Raw genomic sequence first — 20,057 nt, forward strand, 5'->3', positions numbered from 1 at the left:
TAGGGTTGAGTTATTGTAGGTTTTGGGGAAGCTCCGTATCTCATCTCTCTTCTGTGGTGCTCAGGGTGATTGTCATTTCTCTGGTTGTGGTCTGGTGTGCTCAGCAGAGGGGAAGAGCGAGAATTTTTTGTTGTTGTTGTAACTATGGCATCTTATGTAGATGAGTTAATTCGCTTTCCATCAGAGGAATTGTTAGAACTAGGTACTAAAGAACAGCTGTTGAAGGTGAACACTACATGGTTGAAATTAGTGATAAACGTCTAAAGAATTCTATAAGGTTGATATTGAAGGCCAATCTGATGGAGAGTGGTATTCTTGAAGTTACCACTGGGCCAGCCTCTGCTGAGGACTCGTTGTCCCCCGTATCGTTACAATTCCATCGGTTAGTCCTAGTATTCTTCTTTTTGAACAGCAGAAAAAACTGCTTCTGTTACAGCTAGAGCATGATCGTGAGAAGCTAGAGCATGATTGGGAGCATGATCGGGTAAAGTATGAAAGGGAATTGGCATTTAAACAAGGAGCATTCAAATATGGAGGGTGCTAAAATCAAGTTGCAACAAGAACAGCTAGAGTTGGTTAGGGAAGGAAAGATCTCAGGGGAGAGTTTGTTCTGAGAAGGTGACCCAGATTTGCCTAGGGGTCATTCCTCTTTTGGTCGTGCCCCGGACACATTTGATATTGTTTGGAACTTACGGTTATTGCCTCAGTTTAATGAAAAGGACACTGAGACATTCTTTTCGTTGTTTGAGTGTGTTGCTGACGCTAGGAATGGGCCTAATTCTGATCTCACTTTAATGTTGCAGTGTGTGCTGACTGGTAAAGCGCAGGAGGCACATTAGCTCTTAGTGTACACGACAGTGCCAGTTATGATAAGGTTAAAACGGCTGTGTTACAGATTTACGAACTGGTCCCTGAGGCTTACCGCCAACGATTTAGAACTTTAAAAAGGGATGATAAACAGACTCATGTTGAGTTTGAGCGAGAATTATCTTTACAGTTTAATCGCTGGTGTTCCGCCTCTGCAGTTGTGACTTTCCAAGGGCTGTGTGATCTGATTATGTTAGAACAATTTAAGGACACAATCCCTGATTGTATTGCCACGTATATTAATGAACGAAAAGTAAAGTGTCGCTGAAGCTGCGGTTTTGGCGGACGAGTATGTGTTGACTCACAAAAGTGTCTTTGCAGAGCCCCGTATTCGGAATGAGTGGAGGCGTTCGGATAGATTTGGGCTTCACTCGCCGAGATACTTTGGTTCAGGGGCAGAGTTCTATTCAAATAGGGTTGAGCCTGATTCCCGTGGTAAAGCTGACTTTAGTCAAGAGTGTCACTACTGTCGAGGTTCAGGTCATTGGAAAAACGAATGTCCACTTCTCAGATCAAAGGGTGCTTACGCTAAATCTAAGCGTTAGCTGCGCCTGTTCCACAGCAGTTCACTCATGACTCAATGCCTCAGGCCCAGGAGCATGTGAAAGTCCATATTGATCCAGACTATTTACCTTTCATTACGAAAGGTTTTGTGTCTATGTTAGGAAGTAAGGACCTAGTGCCAGTGAAGATCCTGAGAGACACAGGTGCCTCTGAATCATTTGTGTTGGAATCTGTGTTACCCTTTTCTGCTGAGACTGATTCTGGGAATAGTGTTCTAATTAGGGGAATAGGTTTGAACACTCAGTGTCAGTTCCATTGCATAAACTGATGTTGGATTGTGGGCTGGTGAAGGGTGAAGTTGTTGTGGGGGTGCGTCCTTCGTTGCCTATTGAGGGTATCAACGTTATCCTTGGGAATAACTTGGCTGGTGAGCGTGTATGGCCTGTCGTGTTTCCATCTCTAGTGGTTTCCACTAAGCCGTCTTGTGTTGGGATTCCTGATGAGAGTGTACAGAGTTTCCCAGAGATGTTCTCTGCGTGTGCAGTAACACGTTCTAGGAGCCATGGCGAACTGGTCACTGCGCCGACTAATGATAATAATACAAAGAAGTATGTCACTGTTTTCCCTGTTATCCCGTTATCTGTAACCCGCTCAGGTCTAATCAATGCGCAACGGGATGATCCCCACATTAGAAGAGTTGCGTGACCAAATTGTGCCTGTGGAACAGTTTGGAGATGTCGCCCATGGCTATTTTCTCCAAGAGGATGTCCTGATGAGAAAGTGGGTGTCTCATGGTAGTTGTTTTCTGGGGGAGGCAATTAGTCAGGTTGTTGTACCAGTTAAGCTTTGTGAGTTGGTGTTGGCAACTTCTCACAATGACGTTGCTGGACATATGGGGGTGATGAAAACCTACAATCGCATATTAAGACATTTCTTTTGGCCTAGATTAAAGAGGGATGTTTCTGATTTTATCAAAACTTGCCACACCTGTCAATTAACTGGAAAACCTAATCAAGCTGTTAAAGCCGGTACCATTGTTTCCTATTCCTGTACTCAGCCAACCTTTTGAGTATCTGATTATTGACTGTGTGGATCCTCTGCCTTGTTCTAAAAAGGGTAGTAGTTACTTGTTCACTGTGATGTGTCACACCACTAGGTTTCCTGCTGCCTATCCTCTCCGTTCTATCACGACTAAGTCTGTGTTAAAAGCTTTGACTCAGTTTCTCTCACTGTTTGGAATCCCTAAGGTCATTCAGAGTGATCAAGGATCTAATTTCACCTCTAGTCTGTTTAGTCAGGTTCTTCAACAGCTCCATATTAAACACAATTTGTCTAGCGCCTATCACGCGCAAAGTCAAGGAGCACTGGAACGTTTCCATCAAACACTTAAGTCTTTGTTGAGAGCTTATTGTACTGAGATGGATAAGGATTGGGAAGAGGGGTTGCTTTGGTTACTGTTAGCCGCTAGGGAGGTTTCACAGGAGAGCACGGGTTTCAGTCCAAATGACCTTGTGTTTGGACATAGGGTGCGTGGACCTTTATCTGTTCTCCAGGATGACTGGAAGTCTCCCGAGCCTCCTCAGTCCCTGTTATCTTATGTGTGTGATTTCCGGCGAAGCCTGTATGCCGTTGGTGAAATAGCTAAAGAGAAGTTATCATCTTCACAGGAGAGAATGAAGGGCATATTTGATCGCCAAACTGAGCCTCGTCACTTTAGTCCGGGTGACCAGGTTCTTGCTCTGCTGCCAAATGTTGGTTCTCCTTTTCAAGCCAAGTTTCAAGGTCCATTACCCTTTTCTGGGTAACAAACCACCCCTAAAGCCCCTCACTCATCATTAAATTGCTCCAGTGAGTTTATTTCCTAAATAAACACATTCCTCAAGAGTCTGTTAGATGTTGATCATTATTTCCCCCCTACTTACAGATTCAATTTTAATTTTTGGTGTGCCAGTACACTGAGCAAAATTATCTAATTGCCACTCCTGAACAGAGGAAGGCATACCAGCTGTGCCATGTAAATCTGTTAAAACCCTATTATGCACGTTCCTCTGAGACTGAACAGTGGGAGTCTACAGAGGACGGTAAAACCTATCCTTTTGGCTGATACCGTTGTTTCCTTGGGTTCTTGTCATGCTAGGTCTGTGCATGAGGAGGAAGATGTTCCTGGTCCTGACAATTGTATATTGCAGGGTAGATTGAAAAATTCAGAGACACTGGACATTTTAGACAGTCTTCTCACTCACCTACCTGTTGATGGGGGGAAAGAGATGGTCGGTCTGATTCAGAGATTTCCAGGTTTGTTTTCTGATACACCTACACGTACAAACTTAATAGAACATGATATTGACATTGGAGATGCTGACCCCATTTGTCAGCGGTTCTATAGAGTTTCTTCAGAGAAACTGCGTTGTCTGGATGCTGAGGTCAGGTACATGCTGGAGAGTAAGATAGCAGAGCCTTCTTTCTCCAGTTCTCCCTGTATCTGTATCTGTATCTTGGTCAGTAAACCGGATGGAACAAACCGATTTTGTACAGACTAAGGTAAACAGTGTCACAAAGCCAGATTCATTTCCTCTTCCTCGGATGGAGGACTGTGTTGATCAAGTCGGTGCAGCTAAGTTTGTGAGCAAATTTGACCTGTTAAAAGGCTATTGGCAGGTGCCACTGACGACTAGGGTACGTGAAATCTCTGCCTTTATTACACCCTTTGGTCTGTATTCGTATTCGGTTATGAGTTTCGGTCTGCGTAACACACCTGCCACTTTTCAGCGACTTATGAACAGGGTTGTCGCCGGTCTGACCGGGTGTGCTGTTTATTTGGATGATGTAGTGATATATGCAGATACTTGGGAAGAACATCTGTCCCGTATTCAAGCCTTGTTTGAACGTCTGGCTGCGGATCACCTCACAATCAATCTGGCTAAATGTGAGTTTGCGCAGGCAACCGTTACATACCTTGGAAAGGTGGTTGGGCAGGGTGAAGTGCGTCCTGTTCGGGCAAAAGTTGTAGCTATTGATGCTTTTCCACCACCAACTACTAAAAGGGAACTGATGCGTTTCTTGGGCATGATTGGTTATTACCGTAGTTTTTGTAATAACTTCTCTACTGTGGTCGCTCCCTTGACAGATTTGCTGAAAGCTAAGGCTGTTTACCTTTGGTCTACTCGTTGTCAACACGCTTTTGAAGATGCAAAGAGGTTGCTTACCTCAACTCCGGTGCTGGCTGCTCCTCGCGTGGATTTGTAATTTACCTTGCAGGTGGATGCCAGTCATGTGGGGGCAGGTGCAGTTTTGCTGCAAGCAGATGTGTCTGGGTATGAGAGGCCAGATAGTTTCTTTTCCAAAAAGTTTAACGATTATCAGTTGAACTATTCGGTTATTGAAAAGGAAGCGCTAGCACTCATTTGGGCGCTACAACACTTTGAAGTGTATGTCGGGTTGGGGGTAGTACCTATTGTGGTCTACACCGACCATAACCCTCTCACTTTTTTGAGGTCCAGGATGTGTCCTAACCAGAGGATAATGAGATGGTGTTTATTTTTTACAATCATTCTATCTCCATGTGCGGCACATCCGGGGGACTGAAAACGTGATTGCTGATGCGCTCTTTCATGCGCCCTGTTCCTAAATATTTACGTGACTGGCCATTGTTTCGTATTGTCATGTTCTCTCTGTCCTGTCTGTTCCCTCCTGGTCTTGTTTTCTTCTTTCCTCTTAAATGTTGCTTCCTGTGCGAAGGTTGCTGAGGTCTGGGGAGGAGGTTGGTTAGTGCAAATTGGAAGTGTGAACATGTAACCTCTCATAAATTTGGGACGCAGAGGCTGGTATGTTGTTCCGGGGTACTTGTTGGTCCCCGGTTTTATGGGGGGTGATGTGACGACCCTCCCACTCTGTCTGCCGTATTCTCTCTTTGTTCTTGTTTCCTTATTAGGATGCCGGTGTGCGGAGTTGGGAGGGTCGTCAGCTACATGGGAAACACCTGGGCCCGGTGTGTCCCAGGATAAATACACCACTTCCCCATTCATGGAGGAGACTCTCTCCATGCAGACACCTTTATAGATTTTGTTGTGTTTCTTGGTGTTTTTTTGGTTGTTTGCTTTACCATCTTTCAACACCCTGCATTATCACATTCATGCATGCAAAACACTCACTTACACTACTGATTACCAATTACACACACCATTGTATATTATACTTAGTTACTTATTTAATAAATATATATTTTGCTACTCCTTATCTCCACGTTGTCTCCCTTTTGTTACGGGCTTTGAGCCGGTTCCTGACGTGTGAATTTCAGTATGCTCTCTCTAATTCTCTCTTTCTTTCTCTCTTTCTTTCTTTCTCTCTCTCAGAGGACCTGCGACCTAGGACCATGCCTCAGGACTACCTGGCATGATGACTCCTTGCTGTCCCCAGTCCACCTGGCCGTGCTGCTGCTCCAGTTTCAACTGTTCTGCCTGAGGCTATGGAACCCTGACCTGTTCACCGGATGTGCTACCTGTCCCAGATCTGCTGTTTTCAACTCTCTAGAGACAGCAAGAGTGGTAGAGATACTCTGAATGATCAGCTATGAAAAGCCAACTGACATTTACTCCTGAGGTGCTGACTTGTTGCACCCTCGACAACTACTGTGATTATTATTATTTGACCATGCTGGTCATTTATGAACATTTGAACATCTTGGCCATATTCTGTTATTATCCCCACCCGGCATAGCCAGAAGAGGACTGTCCACCCCTCATAGCCTGGTTCCTCTCTAGGTTTCTTCCTAGGTTTTGGCCTTTCTAGGGAGTTTTTCCTAGCCACCGTGCTTCTACACCTGCATTGCTTGCTGTTTGGGATTATAGGCTGGGTTTCTGTACAGCACTTTAATATATCAGCTGATGTAAGAAGGGCTATATAAATCAATTTGATTTGATTTGGATTTGTAGTAGCTTACGTGTGTAGTGTTGAGTCATGCTCATACACAGACACACTGGCTTTACTCAAAGCCATGACATGTCATTAGTAAAGATTGAAAAAAGTAAGGGGCCTAGATAGCTGCCCTTGAGTCTACCTGGATTATGTTGGAGAGGCTTCCATTAAAGAACACCCTCTGTGTTCTGTTAGACAGGTAACTCTTATCCAAAATATAGCAGGGGTGTAAAGCCAAAACACATACGGTTTTACAGCAGCAGAATATGATCGATAATGTCAAAAGCCGCAATGAATTCGAACAAAATAGCCCCACTATCTTTTAATCATTAATTTATTTGTCAATCATCAGTCATTTGAATAAGTGCTGTGCATGTTGGATGTCCTTCCCTATAAGTGTGCTGAAAGTCTGTTGTCAATTTGTTTACTGTAAAATATAATTGTATCTGGTCAAACACCATTTTTTCCAAAAGTTTCCCAAGGTTTTGTAACAGGCTGATTGGTCGGCTATTTGAGCCAGTAAAGGGGGCTTTACTATTCTTGGGTAGAGTAATTACTTTTACTTCCCTCCATGCAGGCCTGAGGGCACACACTTTCTGGTAGGCCTAGATTGAAGATATGGCAAATACGAGTGGCAATATCGTCTGGTATTATCCTCATCCAAGTTGGCAGATTCCAGTGACTTGTCATTGTTGATAGACAATCATTTTTTCACCTCTTCCACGCTACCTTTAGGGAATGAAAAAATTACAATGCTTGTCTTTCATCATTTGGTCAGTTATACTGTGTAGGCCATCATCGTAAATAAGAATTTGTTCTTAACTGACTCTCCTAGTTAAATAAAGGTACATTTTTTATTTTGTTATTACTTGGATATGTAGTGTCGGCGTTTGTTGCTGGTATGTCATGCCTAAGTTTGCTAATCCTGCCAATGAAAATTGATTCAAGTAGTTGGCAATATCAGTGGGTTTTGTGATGAACGAGCTATCTGATTCAATGAATGATGGAGCTGAGTTTCATAAGCTTCTTCAAAGCTTTTTTCTATCTTGTTTATATAATTTATCTTTGTTTTATAGTAAAGTTTGTTTTTCTTTTTATTCAGTTTAGTCACATGATTTCTCAATTTTCTCAAGACTTATTTGCCACACCTTTTGCCTCATCCTTCTAAACTATACCATTTTTAAATTCCTCATCAATCAAGGGGATTTAACAGTTTTTACAGTAATTTTCTTAGTGGGTGCATGCAATTTCATAAATTTGTCAAGTGCAGCGTCTAGGTGCTCCTCATTACACACCACCGACTATCAAATATTCTTTACATCATCGACAAAAGAATCCCTACAAAACTTTTTGTCTGACCTTATACAGATTAGGCCCATCCTTTGGACTTTGGTTTTCGTTGATATGGCTAGTATATTGTGATCACTACATCAGATGGATTTGGATACTGCTTTAAAGCTAATTTCTTCAGCATTCATAAAGATGTGATTGATACATGTTGATGATTTCATTCCTGTGCTTTTTGTAAATACCCTGGTGGGTTGACTGCTAACCTGAACCTGGTTGCAGGCACTGGTTACAGTTTGAAGCTTTGTCTTGAGTGGGCAGCTAAATAAAAGCCAATTTTGAAATCACAGAGGAAATATACCTGTCTGCTGATATCCCATACATTATCAAGCATTTCACACTTATTATCCAGATACTGACTGTTAGCACTTGGTGGTCTATAGCAGCTTCTAACAAGAATGGGCTTTAGGTGATGCAGGTGAACCTGTAGTCATATTACTTCAACAGTATGGCAATATTCAACCATGTGGCTCTGTATATAGGCCGCAACCCTGCCAACATTGGCATTTCTGTCTTTTCAGCAGATGTTATAGCCATGTATTGCTAATGCGTTTCAGAGATAGTCAGAATTTGAATGTCATCTATTACTAGCAAGTTATTGATTTCATTAACATTGTTTCTTAGGCTTCATATGTTAATGTGGTCTATTTTTTAGCACTTTTCTGGGATGCTTGATTGTTTTTATTGCTTTACTGGGAAGCTTATCAGAAGTAGACATAAGATGCATTGGTGCAATTATTTATTTCATAGCAAGATCTGCCCATCTCACAACATGCTCAAAACAACAACGACCTCGAACATGCCCACATGCGTTGACACTGACGTCATGTGACTTTGTACAAATAACAGATAGAGAAGAAGATCAGTGTGCCAAATCCAGGCATAAAAGATTGCAGGGAAATAAACAAAGTGTTGTTGTCAGACAGGTGGAGGACAAGATGGATGACGGTTCCAAAATGGCAGCGTCCATGGAAATGTTGCTTGAATCTGAATGTGCAGCAAGTGAAGTGTGTGACAAAATTGTGAAATCAAAGTGAACGAAATGAGCAAAAGTTGTAGTGGAAGTCAAGGATCGGTCCAATAATGTTTTTTGACCTAGCTACAGCACTTCTTCTTGAACTGCGTTTTTGCATGGAAAGTCAAGAAGAAGTGCTGTAGCTAGGTCAAAAAACATTATTGGACCGATCCTTGACTTCCACTACAACTTTTGCTCATTTCGTTCAATTGGGAGAGCATTTGAGTCCAAACCACTACCGTGTGGGAACTGCAAAAGATATGGCCACATGTCAAATGTTTGCAGAAGGGAGAAAGAAGTATGTTAATGAATAATCTGTGAATGGAAAATGTTGCAACTGTGGTGGGTTTCATACTCCGGACGTCCTTGGGTGCCCTATTAGGGTGAAAGAGGTTGAGGTGTCAAGGATCAGGGCTGTACAGCAGATCTCCTATGTTGAGGTGGTGAAGACAGTCGAAGGAGTAGGTAGGTGGTGGTAGGTGGCGGAATGCACATATAATTGTTGCGAACACCATTATACCAGAGAAGAAGAAGAAACAAGAAGAAGTCCTGTAGCTAGGTCAAAAAACGTCAACACAATTACATTTGTTTATCTTTTTTTGATACATAAATTCTGCTGGACGATTTAGCATAGGTAGTTAGTTGTTGGGCCTTCCAACTAAGCTAGATAGCTAGTTATGATCTACATAATAGACTTTCAATGCAATCTGTTGAGTTTATTTTGGATGAACTAGCACGCTAACTAGCTAATTAGTTTTCTAACCTTGATTTGCCGGCTATGGTCACCACTCACTAGCTAACAATAGCTGGGCTCGATGGTCTTATCTTCCCTGAACCTTGTTCTCAGGGTATCCGTATCCCAACGGTATTACGTGAGACACACCCAGCATGTTAACGTTATCTAGGTAGCTCGCTAGCTACCTGTGTCAACACACTATGAGTAATGTTAGTAGCCTTTTCAATGTAGCTAAACACTAGCAAATGTATTAGTGTTAGCAGGCACTATTATTGCTAGCTGGATAACACAACAACTAGCTAGGAGGCTAGCTAGGCCTAGCTATATACCTAAAATATAGAAATCATGATGATGACAACTAGGGGTAATGCAGAAATACTATGCTAAATTGTCCCATACAATCTTCTTCTCTACCACAGATTCCCACAAGGTCTCAGAATCCAGGAAGGGAAATGCTTACAAGAAAGAATCAGAATGAAGACAGAGACAGAGTTGTTGATTTCCATTGTTACTTGTAATGTTAACAAGGGAAGAAAAAGACAATCACATTTTTCTAAATTAGCTATCTAGGCTACTCACCATACTATAGCCTAAAGATTTGAGTCACCACTAGAATCATTATTTTCATGTTGTTGAGTATGTCTATATCTTTGTTAAATCTAATGAATCAAATTATTAATCTAACAATATTAAAATCCTTATCCTTAAGGTCTATTTACATGTTGCAATAAAGTTGACCAAAGTAGAAGCTGTTTTATTTGTAGGTATTTCAGTTGGTAATGAGTAATAAGTAATTATATAGAAATTGTGCATAGCTAACTATAAAGTTACACTTCAATTCAAATAGCTAAATCCTGTGTAACAACTAGCAACAACCTTGTACTTATGCAGATATTACAGATGTGTACTTTGTGGTGTATTGGTGTGTTTATTTCTCACTTGGATGGAGCTTTCAGAAGCTGACAATGAAATTGTCAGGATTGATAATGTACTTTGTAGGTACACAATAATTACAAGTAAGTACCCCTCAAGATATGCTTAATTTTAACTAGCTAAATACTATGTAACACCTAGTAATTACATTGCACGCATGCAGATATTACATGTGGTGTGCTTGTGGGTTTATCCACCCACTTGGATGGTGCTTCCGGAAGCCTTAAAATGAAGGTCAGGTTGTCAGGATGGGTGATGTACTATATAAGTACACATTAATTACAAGCAAATACCATTCAAGATACACTTCATTTTATCTTGCTAAATTGTGTGTAGCTCTTAGTAACTACATTGTACTTATGCAGATATTGCATGTACTCGGTAGTGTACTTGTGGGTTTATCCTCTCACTTGGATGGCAAGGAGGTACAGGTTGTCATAATTGGTAACGTTCACATTAATATATTTTTTTATTATAGTCTGGGATGGCACCTGTATGGTAGACCTGATCTGTTTTTGCAAACTCAATCAAGTTAACCCGTATGTTACACTTTTTGGGGGGCAAGTGCTAGCAACAACATTGAGTGGAGTTTTTGAAAAGTACACATACACAGATAGGTAATTAGAGTCTATTGAGCCTCCAGCCGTTGTAATCTGGGACACCCATCACATCTGTCCACAAGAGATTACAACCTTGTGACATTTAATACTGAATTGGATGCAGCTGAGAATAAACTAAACACTAAATTGGTGAATTTATTGGAAACAAGCACGGTAACAAGCATTTGGTGTTATAACAGCACTATAGTTACAGACTGCAATAACCACCAGTTAGTTGCATGTTGTTATTACAGTGTAACTACGAGTCATTACAATTGACTACAATACTGGTTTGTGTAATTACATTGTATTAAGGACCCCTTAAAAAGTGCTACCTTGGTTGGGTTGTGTATCGGAGGACGCATGACTTTCACCCTTCGTCTCTCCCGAGCCCGTACGGGAGTTGTAGCGATGAGACAAGATAGTAGCTACTAAACAATTGGATACCACGAAATTGGGGAGAAAACGGGGTAAAAATTTAAATGAATAAAAAAAAGTGCTACTGAATACGAACACTAAATGCAATCAAAATCCACCGACTCATCTACAGCATAATTATTATTTTCATTTAGGTATTTTGATGCTCCATTTGTTTCTGAATGCTTTGATGTCTTTTTTCAAGCCCAACACGAGGTGAGGATGACATCAACAGGGCATCCTGAATCTATTCTGTCCCCGTAGGTAGGAAATATACATGAAACAGAACCAAATTATAAAAGTTTTGATCATGTATAGATCAATCGGCAGTCTATTCAGATGTAAGTCAGAATAGTAGAGTAAACTCAAGCAGAGCGTATCCTGGCATCCTCAGTACTTTGTGATGATGTTCACACATCTAGGATCCAGTATGAAATTACATTGGCCAGCATTGATTTACAGTTAGCACCACCACTGCATTTCAATCATCTGTAGGCTACTCATTCTACATTCCATCCCTCCCATGTGGAACCTGTGTTTTGGTTACCTCTGAATGTATGAAAGGTGATCTCTGGGAGAAAACATTACACTGTCTGTGGCTGCAAGTAGTTTTAAAAGACAATAATACACCCCACACCTGCTAAGTACGTTAGTACTGGTTAACGGAATGTTTTTGTACATGTGGTTAGGTTTTTAACACACATTGGCAGCAGCCAATACAGTGCACTGCATCAACTTACTTCAGATGTGATGTGAGGAAACATGATATTAAGACAGATGGAAAGGTTTGAAGACAAATGGACCTAAGGGAGAGATTTGTAGATAAAGACGTTAATGAACATTCTATTAGTGACTCTTAGGGACAAATCTAAGTGACTGAGAAGTTGACAGAACAAAAGTAAACTTTTGTTCCCCCTCTGACTTTAAGTTCAAAGTTGCAGTATGTTCCCCTCTATATGCGTAATGTGGTGAGTAGGTCCCTTGGGGCCAACCTGAGGTGGCATCCTTTATCCATGACCTTAGCCAGGCTACCCTTCCTACCGGCCCTGACAGCGCCATACAAGTAGACAAGAGCCCCAAATTCCTAATCACACTTCATTCTCCTCCTCTATCTGATCTATGATAGCACTAATAATAACCTGGCACTGCAGATTGTACCCAGTCTCCTTTGGTGCCCTGTACACCTTGAGCCTGTGCAGATTACAACCACCCATTCAGAGGCCATTAAAATGTTATTTACTTATCATCTTCACTTTGTGTGCCAGGCAGATGCCCACAGGGGAAGAATAAAGTGACCTTCCTATAGCCCTCAGTAAGTTACAGGAGGGTACACTATACCATTGCTCCTCTCCTGGTGATTTGTTCTTGTTGCCTAACCTTTAAAATAAATATGACTCACAGAGACAGCACAAAATAACCTCATCTGTTTCATCTAACATACACAGACCTGAAGTGGACCGGCTTTGTCTAGGGTAATTGTTGTAAACATTTCCCAGCCAGAAGTACATGAAAATATCTCTTTCTGAGAGAGAGAGAGTTGTGATCAGACCAGGTGACTGTGTCATTTTGAGTGACAGTTCAGCAATTTCAGTAGCACAAATTATCTTTTTTCCCTCATTCTGCCTTACATGGGCAGTTTTTTCTTATCAAGGAGGAAGAGGCATGACCTGCTTAGGACATGCTTAACTTTCCCTAACCTTTCATACAGCTGATAATTTCCACTCAAGATTCTTCTCTCTTCAATATGCTGCCAGCACAAGAGGATAATATGCAAAGACCCACTGGACTGATAAATCCAGCACTCAGAGTGACAAGCAATGGGGAGACCTTCCCAAATCTTCCCCTCACTTGATGACCGTTTCAGTCTGCCTAGCCATCATCTTGCCAAGGGCACTCTATTACCTTGCAACTGTAGTCTGTGGCTATGTATGAGCAAAGAGTTTAATATGTGAATACATGTAAAACATTTTACTCATATTTAATTCAATACATTTTAATAATATATTATTCATTCAAGTTTATTCTCTACTTTCACATATTGCCCTCCAGAGGCAAATTACACCCAGCTTTACATAACTTTATGTCACATAACCTTAAAAGAATGTTTCCAAATTTCCTGGGAATGCTCTCGGTTAGCCGGGTACGGCATTAGTCTTGTCTCTGGTCTCCCTGGTAGCACCATTTGATGAAAGAGAGAATGGGAAAAGGGCCCCAGCAGCACTAAATGATTGTCTAATGGATTCCTGCTTTACTGCTGGTAATCTGGTAATCAGAGGTTCAGAAGGAGCACATCTATCACTGAGGGAAAAAAATACAAGTCTTAATATGTCCAGCTTCCTCTCACCCAAGGAGTAAATGTGGACCAGAGAAAGAAAACGGCCTTGTTTGAGGAGAGACTGCATCTATTGCCAACGATTTGTGGCAAACTAAGTAATTTCGATACCAGTCCATGTCCAGACAGATGGAGCCTAAATTTAATAAGGAGCCAGTTTACTGGCAAGTGGTATAGAAATGGAATTGCAGTTATCTTCTCTCCTTTTCTGCTCCGTTCTTCTCACAATCCAACTGAAAATCAGATGGGAGAAAAGAAACAAACACTACCAAAATAAGGCTATTTATTGATGTCAGACACATTGCTGCCACCTTTGAGCTGCTATCTTTTGGAAGGTGAACACAACATGTCCCCTCTATTTCGTTTAGGTCTGTTTTTCTATGAAACTACAAAGAGGGTAAGCTGTGAATGCATACTGAATATAGCTAAGGTCAATCTTCAAATGCAGGATCCATTTTGGAAAACTAAACACTCTTACTGAAAAAACTGGCTGCTGGCAAACAGTTGTGGCAAACCTTTTGCCAATTTGCCGCACATTTGAGGCAAGCTCAAATTTTCACATGCAAATTAGTTTTGTGGAAAACTTGCGGCAAATCCACAATTTTGGGAAACTTGAGGCAAACACTCTACTGTTTGCTGCAAACTCAGTATGAATATGCTAATAATTATTTTTTGGGTTACTGTGTGTTAACAACATTGAAATGTTGTATCTACATAAACCAAATCACATGTGACTTCAAATGAACATGCTTCTCACAGAGAAAACTAAACATACTAAATGTACTAAATGTACTAAACAACATATATTCAATGTTTTAACAGAAAAATAAATCCAATACAACTTGAAATCATTAGCATGCTAATGAAGAAATTAGCAAAGACTGAATATTTCCCAAATAAAATGTTTATTTAATATTTTTATGTAGCCATAAGATTTACATTTGAGAAAAGTGAACACTATGGGGATGCTGACCTTAGGGAGTTTAAAAGGGGCAACTACAGAATGTACATGAGCCAAGTGATAACTGAGCATTAGCTTTCAACCAATGGGAGTTTAAAAAAATTATTCAAACAACAAAACAAACCGAGTACACAACTATTGCATTTTTTAGTAAACTTTGGAGATGGCGGCCCTGTGGAAATCCTTCGTCTAAAGCTTGTTGAAATCATGCACTGAAACAATCAGAAAACATAAAACCAAAATAAATTAGGATACTGAAAATCATCTATTTTGGCATGTTAAAAGGTGTACTCAGTGGCTAATGTACGGGTTTGGCTTTGGATAAACGTGGTCATCTGTTACAAAGTTGACTTGGTGTTGCTATGCTGCTCAATGAAACTGGCAGTCTATATATTTTTCAGCAAGGAAACAATGTTTCTGTTTGTATAAATGCTATATAAACAAATGATGTAGCTAGCATAGCTGGGACTTAGGCTTACTAAATCTACCTTTAAATGTGTGGCCAACTGTTCCTAGAGAGTCACAGAATACAATATTTTTCTCCAGCCAAGCCCCAACACAATTGATTCCAACTAATCAACTGCTGTAATTATGATATTGAATATAGTCTGGGGATCATTAAGAAACAGCCATCTACTGGTTCTCTTCTTCCTGACTCAGGTGTATAAGTCTTGGGTGGAAGAAAAGCAACATAAAATTCAATTACATCTAATATGGAAATTCAAATTATTTTTTCAAAATGAATTATTGTTAACTTACATCTCAAAGCCATGCACACAAGAAGATTTGACCTGTAACACATATTTCTGTCCTCAGTTTAACTGAAGGCCTCAATCTGTATTTTTTGGCTTGTAACGGATTGCTTCTAGAAAGAGAGAAGGAAACACATGATCAAAATGAGCTAGCTACAAGCTTAAAGCAAAGAAATATCTAATTGTTACAAAGAATGAATGTATGAGCTACATTTATGAGAATAATACATGCATTTGCTTACTTTATCAAGCTTAAAGACGATACATTCATTTATCGCTCAAAAAAAATGAGTGAGTGCATCACAAACATCTTTCCAGGGTGTTAATAATGCCTCCTCCCCATACAGCCTCTTCCGACACCACAGGTAGGAGAAGGGTATCCATTTGCCAAAGTTTAGTTTTGCTTTGATGTCATATTGTTGCTACCTTAGGTGTTGTGCTAGCCAACATGCTACTGAACAGTTACACTATCATATTGGCCTGCATATTGGTATTAAAGACAGCAACTGTCATGCCCTGATCTGTTTCACCTGTCCTTGTGATTGTCTCCACCCCCTTCCAGGTGTTGCCCATCTTCCCCTGTGTTTTCTGTCTCTGTTGCCAGTTCGTCAAGTTTACCAGCGTTCGTCCTGTCAGTGCCTGTCTTTTCCCAGCCTCTTTTTTTTCTTCTCATCCTCCTGTTTTTTTGTTGTTGCCCTTGCCAGTCCCGACCCTGTACCCGCCCGGCCGGCCTCTCTGCCCGTCCATGACCCTGAGCATACCTGCCGTCTTGTACCCTTGCTCCACTTCTGGATTACTGAACACTGCCGTCCTGTACCTTTGCTCCTACTCTGGATTATCGTCCCCTGCCTGCCTTGACCGGTCGTTTGCCTGCTGCTGTGGTTAAATTAAACATTGTTACTTTACAGACTGCACTTGGGTCTTACCTTGTTTCCTGATAGCAACGTATTCAAGTGTTTAGGCAACTTATTACATAGCCAGCTAGCACATTTAATGTGCAAAAATATGATAGCTAATCTTAGCAAGCTAAATGCTAGCCAGCTAGCTAAATGCTAGACAGTCAGTGACGCTGAAAGATTGAAACTGGTATCAGCAAAATGTGTTTCACTCTCACATAAAACTAGGCATCAATTAGCTTACAACATTTGAAAGTTTATTAGAAAGTTAACACTTACCGGACAACTTTGCTAGATTGCTTGGTTTACATTTTCCAACATATTTTTCTAATCCCAATGATTCGTGGTCAACGGTTACTGTTTTTGGAACTCGTGTTCACCTGAAATGGCTTTTGTAAAACTGTTTGCCAATAGTGACAAATATTGTTCCCAAAAGTTTGCCAGATTCAAATACAATCTTGAGGGAATTGTTTGCCAGAAAAAAACTCTGAACTATTTGCCACTAGTGGCAAATGTTATTTTTGCCACAGATTCCCCACTAGTGGCAAACTTCTGGCAACATTTTGTGGCACACCATTTAGTTAGCAGCAAATTTGCCGCAAACTTGTGGAAGTTTGCTGCAACCACATTTTGTGGTTATACTTGGACTATTCCTCTAGACTGGAGTGTCTTAAAGGTCCAATGCTGCCATTATCTCAATATCAACTCATTTCTGGTTAACATATTTGATTAACAATTAATCACATTGGCCAAAGATGGGAGAGGAAATTGATCATTCATGACCACATGGTATAAAAATGGGGAGTGGTGGAAAATGGCATCTGACTGCAGCCACATCAGAGTGATTTCGAGTAGCCTGCCATGCCTGCAGTGAACAATGCTTTATTGAATGCCTGGGTGGGATGTGATTATAATAATACTAGGCCTAAAAGTAATGAAATTAGAATTATTAATCAGCCATTGATTGAACTGCTGTGTTTTGCCTTCCACTTCAGGGAAAGAGCTTGCAGACCTCCACTGGGCATTTGTGATGGATGAATACACATTAAAACGTAGAACACATTGGGGGAAAGTGCTTATGTGCATTTGTTTGTGTGTCTTCATGTCTGCATTATGCATAGCTCATAAGGCGTTCTAAATGGGCTCATGATGCATTATGAAGAGGGTTTTCATAGGGAATTTGACCAAATATACTATTGTGAATGTCTAATGAATATTCAATCATGGCAAGAAATAATCATGAACACATGGAGATAGAGTTCAACTCTGCACATGGAATGGTGAGATTATTCTGTCCATTGAGCATTATTGCTTTTGGGGGGGGGGTAATTTATTATTCCCAGTTGACTTGTAATATAGGCATATGATCCAATGACTGCTATCTGCTATCTTAATGCATTATAGCTCATTAATCTATGATACTGTAGCTTTATCTGTAGATTACAGAAGTATTGGATTTCAAGACTAATACTGTCACCTAAAGTTTTTTATTTATTTTTTATCTTCCTCAATATGCACGGGGATGCATGGGTCCTTTGAATGAACCTCATTAGCTAGGTTTGGATCCAGTTTGCAAATATTCTAAAATCTGCATAAAACAATATGTGCATTTTCTCACCAGAGATGTTTCAATCAAACTGACCTTTTTGCTGATAAGACTGTGCGTGATGAAGTAGTGCATAAAAATACAAATCTGTTGAATTCTCATGTACCCCATATACAGTGCGGGTAGCCTTACCAACAATTCCTACAGGAATCCTGCATGAAAAAATCAGCAGGACACATGCAGAATATATATCCTGCAGGAGTAGGAAGTCCTACAGGATATCACACATGTTTTTCAGTGCCACTTTCCTGTAGGGCAAGTTGTTCAGGAAAACAATCTGGCAGGAATCCATCAGATTATATATCCTGCAGGAATAGGAATTCCTTCAGGATCCTGTAGGAAACTTGCAGGTTATTCTTCAGGAAAACAATCCTGCAGGAATCCTGCAGAATATACAGTTTTAGTCAGAAGTTTACATACACCTTAGCCAAATACATTTAAACTCAGTTTTTCACAATTCCTGACATTTAATCCTAGTAAAAATTCCCTGTATTAGGTCAGTTAGGATCACCACTTTATTTTAAGAATGTGAAATGTCAGAATAATAGTAGAGAGAATGATTTATTTCATATTTTATTTCTTTCATCACATTCCCAGTGGCTCAGAAGTTTACATACACTCAATTAGTATTTGGTAGCATTGCCTTTAAATTGTTGAACTTGGGTAAAACGTTTCAGGTAGCCTTCCACAAGCTTCCCACAATAAGTTGGGTGAATTTTGGCCCATTGCTCCTGACAGAGCTGGTGTAGCTGAGTCAGGTTTGTAGGCCTCCTTGCTCGCACACGCTTTTTCAGTTCTGCCCGCACATTTTCTATGGGATTGAGGTCAGGGCTTTGTGATGGCCACTCCAATACCTTGACTTTGTTGTCCTTAAGCCATTTTGCCACAACTTTGGAAGTATGCTTGGGGTCATTGTCCATTTGGAAGACCCATTTGCGACCAAGCTTTAACTTCCTGACTGATGTCTTGAGATGTTGCTTCAATATATCCACATAATCCTTCCTATTCGCGTCTTCTTCCTGAGCAGTATGATGGCTGCATGGTCCCATGGTGTTTATACTTGTGTACTATTGTTTGTACAGATGAACGTGGTACCTTCAGGTATTTGGAAATTGCTCCCAAGGATGAACCAGACTTGTGACGGTCTACAATTATTTTTTATGAGGTCTTGGCTGATTTCTTTTGATTTTCCCATGATGTCAAACAAAGAGGCACTGAGTTTGAAGGTAGGTTTTGAAATACATCCACAGGTACACCTCCAATTGACTCAAATGATGTAAATTAGCCTATCAGAAGCTTCTAAAGCCATGACATACTTTTCTGAAATTTTCCAAGCTGTATAAAGGCACAGTCAACTTAGTGTATGTAAACTTCTGACCCACTGGAATTGTGATATAGTGAATTATAAGTGAAATAATCTGTCTGTAGACAATTGTTGGAAAAATGACAAATTAGATGTCCTAACCGACTTGCCAAAACTATAGTTTGTTAACAAGACATTTGTGGAGAAACACTTAGGTTGGAGTCATTAAAACTAGTTTATGTAAACATAAACTTCAACTGTAAATCCGGCAGGATTATGAAGTACTGCAGAATATCCCACAGGATTTCTAGGGCCACTTTCCTGCAATAGAATTCCTGCAGGATTCATTATGAATCATGCAGATAGTCCTTCAGCAAAACAATCCTGCAGGAATCCTGCAGATGGTCCTCAAATTAATCCTGCATGATTGTTTCCTGAAGGACTACCTGCAGGAATTGTCCTATACCTAAATGGTCCTAAAATCCTGTGGGATATCCTGTAGGTAAATCCTGCAGGTAAATCCACATGATTTCCATGGCCATTTTCAGGTAGGACAACCTGCAGGATTCCTTCTTCATCTTTCAGAGAATTTCTTGTATTACAATCCACGTTCTTTCAAAATAACAGACAGATTGTACAAGATATATGGTTGCATGGCAATTGTATTATCCAATGAAGCAACAGCCGACGTGTTTGTTTGTCCATTTCACAAGCACTGCATAAAATAATATTCATAGGAGAAAGAAAATACAAGATTTTGAATAAATATGGTAAAAGCACATTTTGTAACAAGAGTGAGAGTCATGGTGACATCACATGAACCGTCTTATGTGTATTGGTGTGACGGGAAACAGATGTCTGAAATGGTAAACTTG

At 40.4% G+C, this 20,057-nt stretch overlaps 1 long non-coding RNA gene across 2 annotated transcripts; it reads right to left on the minus strand.

The window, feature by feature from the left end:
- Positions 1-14,559: 14,559 nt before the first annotated feature.
- LOC118937453 lies at positions 14,560-17,166 on the minus strand. Of its 2 annotated transcripts, none has more exons than XR_005034802.1 (3): positions 15,620-17,166; positions 15,385-15,490; positions 14,560-15,295 (listed from the first exon to the last, which is right to left on the minus strand). It is a non-coding gene; the product is annotated as an uncharacterized LOC118937453 (long non-coding RNA). The 2 variants fall into 2 exon arrangements; XR_005034801.1 differs by having other exon boundaries at positions 14,560-14,837; positions 15,620-17,160.
- Positions 17,167-20,057: the final 2,891 nt, after the last annotated feature.

The sequence above is a fragment of the Oncorhynchus mykiss genome, chromosome 11 (assembly GCF_013265735.2).
Source record: "Oncorhynchus mykiss isolate Arlee chromosome 11, USDA_OmykA_1.1, whole genome shotgun sequence".
Lineage (NCBI taxonomy): Eukaryota > Metazoa > Chordata > Actinopteri > Salmoniformes > Salmonidae > Oncorhynchus > Oncorhynchus mykiss.